This window comes from Nuphar pumila, chromosome 2, assembly GCF_984573655.1.
Source record: "Nuphar pumila chromosome 2, dmNupPumi1.hap1.1, whole genome shotgun sequence".
Taxonomy (NCBI): domain Eukaryota; kingdom Viridiplantae; phylum Streptophyta; class Magnoliopsida; order Nymphaeales; family Nymphaeaceae; genus Nuphar; species Nuphar pumila.
The window spans coordinates 5,151,433-5,157,492 of record NC_143250.1 but is presented as its reverse complement, the minus strand read 5'-3'; the positions used below and the strand labels follow the sequence as shown (position 1 = coordinate 5,157,492).

General features: G+C 38.8%; 1 long non-coding RNA gene across 2 annotated transcripts; it reads right to left on the bottom strand.

Moving 5' to 3' along the window:
• Positions 1-1,395: 1,395 nt before the first annotated feature.
• LOC149844558 (uncharacterized) lies at positions 1,396-4,695 on the bottom strand. Of its 2 annotated transcripts, none has more exons than XR_016429664.1 (4): positions 4,458-4,695; positions 1,892-1,978; positions 1,752-1,786; positions 1,396-1,620 (listed from the first exon to the last, which is right to left on the bottom strand). It is a non-coding gene; the product is annotated as an uncharacterized LOC149844558 (long non-coding RNA). The 2 variants fall into 2 exon arrangements; XR_016429660.1 differs by having other exon boundaries at positions 1,903-1,978; positions 4,458-4,680.
• Between the last annotated feature and the right edge of the window lie 1,365 nt (positions 4,696-6,060).

Below are 6,060 nucleotides of genomic sequence, written 5' to 3'. Positions count from 1 at the left end.
ATAAGTGCAATATATAATGCACTGGTTATGATATAATGTGGGTGTTTGCCCCCATATGCCTGGGTGAGAGATGTTAGATCCTAGTACAGATCCAGTGTGATCAAATGGATCTCACATGGAATCTAATGACCCACTTGAGTAGTGAGATATTGAGATACGAACCACCAGAATAGTGGTGGGCCTACTCCTCATTGGATTCCTAGTAAGCTTGGGAAACCAATCAAGTTGCTTATGGCTGGGTAACAGCTACCCAGGGAAGGATAAATTACTCTTGCCCCTACCTCTGCAAGATATACTCAGAGACCTCGATAATCACATCAAGAATCCCCCCGAAGGAGGTCATTATTCTCAACATTTGACTCTTCTCTCTCATCTGCAATTTACACACCTCTTTAGAACCTTTGTCAGTAGTATCAGAGTCATGGTTTCAGTGTCTGCAAAGACTCATTGAAGAGGTTGGGCCGGAACCGAAAGCTCATGGTGAAGGTGTGCAACACGCCAAAAGGAAAAAAAATAGGGGATCAATGGCTGCCTCATTGACAAAGTGTAACACAAGTGATGGAGGGAAAACCAACGCCGCTGGGTACTTGACCCGCAAGCCAAGTCCCCTAGATAAAATGTTGTCTGGTAGAGATCAACCTCATGTCGTACTCATTGTTTCTGGTTTCGAGCTGGGAGGACCAGCCGTCTCTCAACTGATCCCAGATATGAATCTTGATCCAGAGCTGAACCCCTCAACCAAAGAAACATAAGAGGAAGATGCCCAAAACAAGTTTTGTTGTTGTTTGGCTCACCTATGATGATCACGATGATGGAGAAGATGGAGAACAAGCCTGCAACTTCAGTCCATGACACCTTGCACAACATGACATGACATGCCTCCACAACTTGTCAGTGACCTCCGTCAAACATAACCAAAACAACTAGAAAAGTTGAATTAGCCTATATTTCTCATGCTTCATGAATCACTCTCATGTTGCATGTAATGCAAAGATAGAGAATAAGGCCCTCAAAAATACTGCATGGACATACACTCATACACTTGTACCCATAAAAGGTCAAATGGATCAATGACTCATAACAATCACTCCTGAAATGAAGCACAAAGCTCCCAAAAAAAAATGAAGCTGGAATTTTCCTTTTTTTCTTTTATTCCATATTGCTCTTGTTCTCCGATTTTCCAACATTAAAATTGTTTTTACGCCACGTTCTACACAGATGATATATTACAGTGAAGACAGACCATGGTCCTGCAATGTGTGCAAACAGGGGGCAAGACATCAAAACGCCCAAGAAAGTTGTCCAAATAACGAAATAGAAGAAAATAAAAGTGAACAAACAGATTTACCAAAAAAAAATCCTATGCATGATAACAAAAAATAGGCAGGCACACTATTTACAAAATTTCCTTTATCAAGATGTCAAGATCTACAAAAACATTTTTTCCCGAAAATTGTTGTTGTATTTATGCTTGGTTCTCGTTTCTATAAAATTGCATCAAGAATGAATGCAACACAAATACCAATGAGGTATACAATATCAGTCGAGACCTGAAAGCTAAATCTTAGATATCCCTTACTGGAGTTCTTCATCTCTGACCTTAAGTGGTATGTCCTGTAACTGTAACAGAAAGACAAGATTAAAAGACAAAAGTTGATGTTAAAAGGAAAACCATGTACAACAACCAATAACTCAATAAAGCAAATCTTGTATTATCAAAACATTGAAAAGAGTTTGAAGGCATTACCCACCAAAATTTGGACCGAGCATGCCTGAAAAGACAACCCTATAGAAAAAGCATCATGAGAAATTCCATCAGTATATATGATTCATTAGCAGCCTAAAAAGCAGAACTTAGAATTGCAAAAAGAGGACAAAGGAAAGCCCTTACAGATTCCCAACATTAAGTCTATGAAAATGGTTCAAGACTGATTTCCACAAATGAACATGGGTTTGGGATGCCAAACTTTGCCAAAACCTGTAGGAACCACATTTTAATTGTCGCTAGTCATTCATGAAGTGGACAAAAAGATTGTTCCATCCAAGCCAATATTGGATGCAAAATTCCAACTTATTAAAGGCGAGGAATTACCATACTAGCTTAGGAAACATATATTTCAAAGATATAGTAAGTCATCATTGTTAGGCAACCCCATCATGGAAATGGACACAAGTTGCATACTGAAAGGACAAGAATAAGATAAAACAAGATAATGGAATGCTAATGCCCTGAAATAAAAAATCATGTTACAAAACCCTCACGAGCATATGGCATCATTACAATGGATGATGATTAGATTCAGATCCTCAATGTAAAAAATTCCAAATTCAAATGATGTTCCCATGTGAAGATAATTCTTAATTTTTGAAAGAGAATGTTTTAAAAGCAATCAACAATACAAACATCACATTTAGCTATTATAAAAATAAGCAAAAGTTCCATAAATATTACAAATATGTCATCATAATCCTGTATACCCTATTCTCAATAATGCTGGTTATATAGAATACACCGGCTCAGCAATATGATTAGATTACTTAGGCAATTAAACGGTAGGAACACAGATATTTAACAACACATATCGTAAATAAACACATAAAGATTAGGTCAGCAGGATATAAAAGTGCAAGAAACACCTCTAACCAACACTAGACAAGAAGAAATTAGATAGTCTGGTAAAAACACCCAAACAGTTTTTGTTGGGTATGAGATAAAAATATTATTATCGCAATATTCATGATAGGAGGTCAGGAAAGCAGACTCATAGTTGATAGAAACTAGATAAGATGTCTGAATGCAGCACAATAATGCCATGGCATTCAGCCACACACCTGGACCAGAGAATTCCTTCATGCTGCATCTCTTTTAAACACAAGAGTCTCAAGAATGTTTTAGCCAGCTCATCAAAGTGAGGAGCTCTGGCTTATAAATGAGAAACAATGAAAAGGAGGTGAAAATGTAGCTATTTCGTCAACCCCTCCACAGGCACATAGTCAAATGAGAAGCCTTAATTTGTAGCCCTTTCCTAATATACAAGCCTTTACAAAATAAGCATCGCTCAACTGCAGTGGAGGTACCTGCAATTATTCTTCCTACAAACAACCTTCTCCCATGGCCTTGATGATTTATACAAGCACAAAGAATCACATGCATAGATGACCAATTATCCATAGGGACGAAGATCACAGCCATTGACATCTCACTTCTGGAATCATGTGGCAGTAGTGCAATGACAGAAGTTGTTAGGTCAATAGGCAAAATGACGCCAAAGTACAATCTTAGTTGGAAGCAGAAATGCTCAAAGGTCCAAACACATTAAGGAATCAAGTAGCCTTTTCCAATCAATGTAAATTTTTTAAATTAGTTTCCAAAATCTACTTTAAGTTGTGAATAATGACAGAACAGACTTACAACTGTCACCGATTTGCACAACAAATAAAAAAGGGGTTGGGAGAAAATAATTGTTCAGTTGATTTCCAAAGATTTTAATTTTCTTTTAGCAACTATTTTTTTATAACAAACTTGCAGATTGAGTTTATATCGTTTTGTACATGTTTCACTTCATTACATATTTGTTTTTGCTCGCACTTCATAGTGCTTCCCATGTATTTTGTGTTCGTTTCTCATGTGTTTGCAAAAATCACATCTATCACTTCATACTACCTTTTAACACTTGCTTCCTTTTTCTGTTTCACATATCGTTTCTCATGTTCATTTTGTTTCTTGATAACTATGGTTTTTTCAGGTTGCGGCCGACCTTATCAACAAGTTCATGTTCACATCTTCCACTCTATCATTAGGGCCTCACAGCTCAAGCCCAACCAGCCCGCTCCTTCACAGCTGGCAGCACTGTATGATGAACAAATTGAACTATCTACCAATACTCTTTTTGGCAATCTCCCAATTTATAAAAAGTCAAAACCCAATACATTCTTTGAATGAAGGAAGAGAAATGATGGAAATGAGAGAGATTTGGAATTGGAATTATCCAGCCCATTCAATTCTAAACTCCCAAACACAGAGCTGAGGAATTGCTCATTCACAGTTCCACCATTGTCATTCCGACTCCTGATAAAGCATAAAATAACTTAACAACCTAGTATTCTACAAGTAAAGAAAAGAAAGCGTTTAAAAGGTTTTCTGATTGTAGCCATCACCATTATTTTTCCAGGGACAGTATTCTCACGCACACTTTTTTTTTTCCTTCGGAAAATTATTAACGAAAATAACATCAGTAGCGATAAGCAATAATAAGCAATATACAACAAAGGCAAAAATAGAAACAGCGCAAGAACAGGGCACAAAATTGACGAGTTCTGCTTTAGACTACTGCAGCCAGTACCTTCACGCAAGAAAAACAGAGGCAAACAAACACTGTAAGATCCAAGAGATGTGAAGAAAACATGAGTAGAGGAATCAAAAGGTGTGCATTTTTTTGGAGAAGCGATTTCATCACCTTCTCGTTAGCGTCTGCGGAAGCATTTGAGCAGGCACATGCAGCAGAAGATTATTTTATGGTCAGAAGATGGATCTGGAAGCTGCTGATTGATTCCACTGGGCGTCTCCTACTCACCGATTATTGTAGTGTCAATTCCATGCTCAATGTTTCTGGATGGTGACCCCACATCATTCACAACAACAGCGGTAGCTTCCAATGCCGATGGTGGAGCATTGTCCCTCTCATCAAATCCTGAGCAGACACACGCAGAAAACGAGCAGACACACGCAGAAGATTCCGAATGCCATTAGAAATGCTAAATTCCGTTTTCCATGTTTATGCGCCTTCTGACGTGCGACCCTCTCATCAGATCCTGAGCTGATTGATTCAATGGCAAAATCACTAGGGAAAATCAGCTTTAGCCATTGCCTGCGACATTTTGAATTGCGCCTTTCTTGATTCCCAACCCTGACGAGCAATACCCAGTAGTAAGAGGGAAATTGGCGATAGATCTTCCTGTACTCCTGGATCTTTTTAGAGTATCCACTTATCGATACTTTTTCCTGTTCTTCTTCGTGGCATTCTTCCCGATGCTCCTCAAGTTTACTCTCTTCATCTTCTTCTTCGTACAATTCTTCAGGACTTTCCTCAATTTTACTCTCTTTACCTTCTTCCCCTTCATTGCTTTCCTCTGCAGATTCTTCACCTTCTTGCTGTTCGTTGCTTTCCTCGAAAGATTCTTCGCCTTCTTCCCCTTCGTTGCTTTCCTCGAAAGATTCTTCGCCTTCTTCCCCTTCGTTGCTTTCCTCTGCAGATTCCTCACTGTCGCTCTCAATCTTATTTTCTAGGTCCACTTCCTCCTCTTCACCGTCAATATCCCCCACGATTAAAGTTTTTAAACTTTTCAACTCCCATAAAGGAAGTGGAGTTGTCAGCTTTGTACCATGGATGTTCAAGTTCCATAGTTTTTTAAGGGACATTATGGAACTGGGAAGCTCTTTAATGTCGGTGCGATCCAAACTGAGTTATTCTAGGTTTACCAGATTCCCCAAAGAATGAGGCAATTCCCTTATTTGCTTACAGCCCGATAAGATTAATGTCTCCAGTTCAGTCAACCCCGCAATTGAATCAGGCAGGCTTCTAAATCTAGGGCAATCTCTCATCTACAATTTCTTTAGTTTCAAAAGAGAGCCTATAGAATCAGGAAGCTCTTCTATGCTTGCCTTTGAAATGGAAATATACACCAGACTTTTCATAATTCCGATGGAATTAGGCAACGCTCTTAATGATCTACAGTTGTCGAATGTTAACTCCTCGATTTTGGTCAAACCGCCAACTGATTGAGGTGTACTCTTGAGATCGCCGATAGGATCGGGTAGCACTCTCAATGACTCACAACCGAACAACCCTAGTCTGGTCAAGTTCCAAATTGAATCAGGCAAGCTTCTTAGCCTGTGGCAATTACTCACATACAATCCTTCCAAATTCTGAAGGGCTCCAATAGAAAGGGACAACACTCTAATTTTTGTTCCATTAAGTTCCAACCTGCATAACTTGTTCAAGTTCAGAATTGAATCCGACAAGCTTCTTAGCCTTTCACAATCAGACAAATATAGTTTCT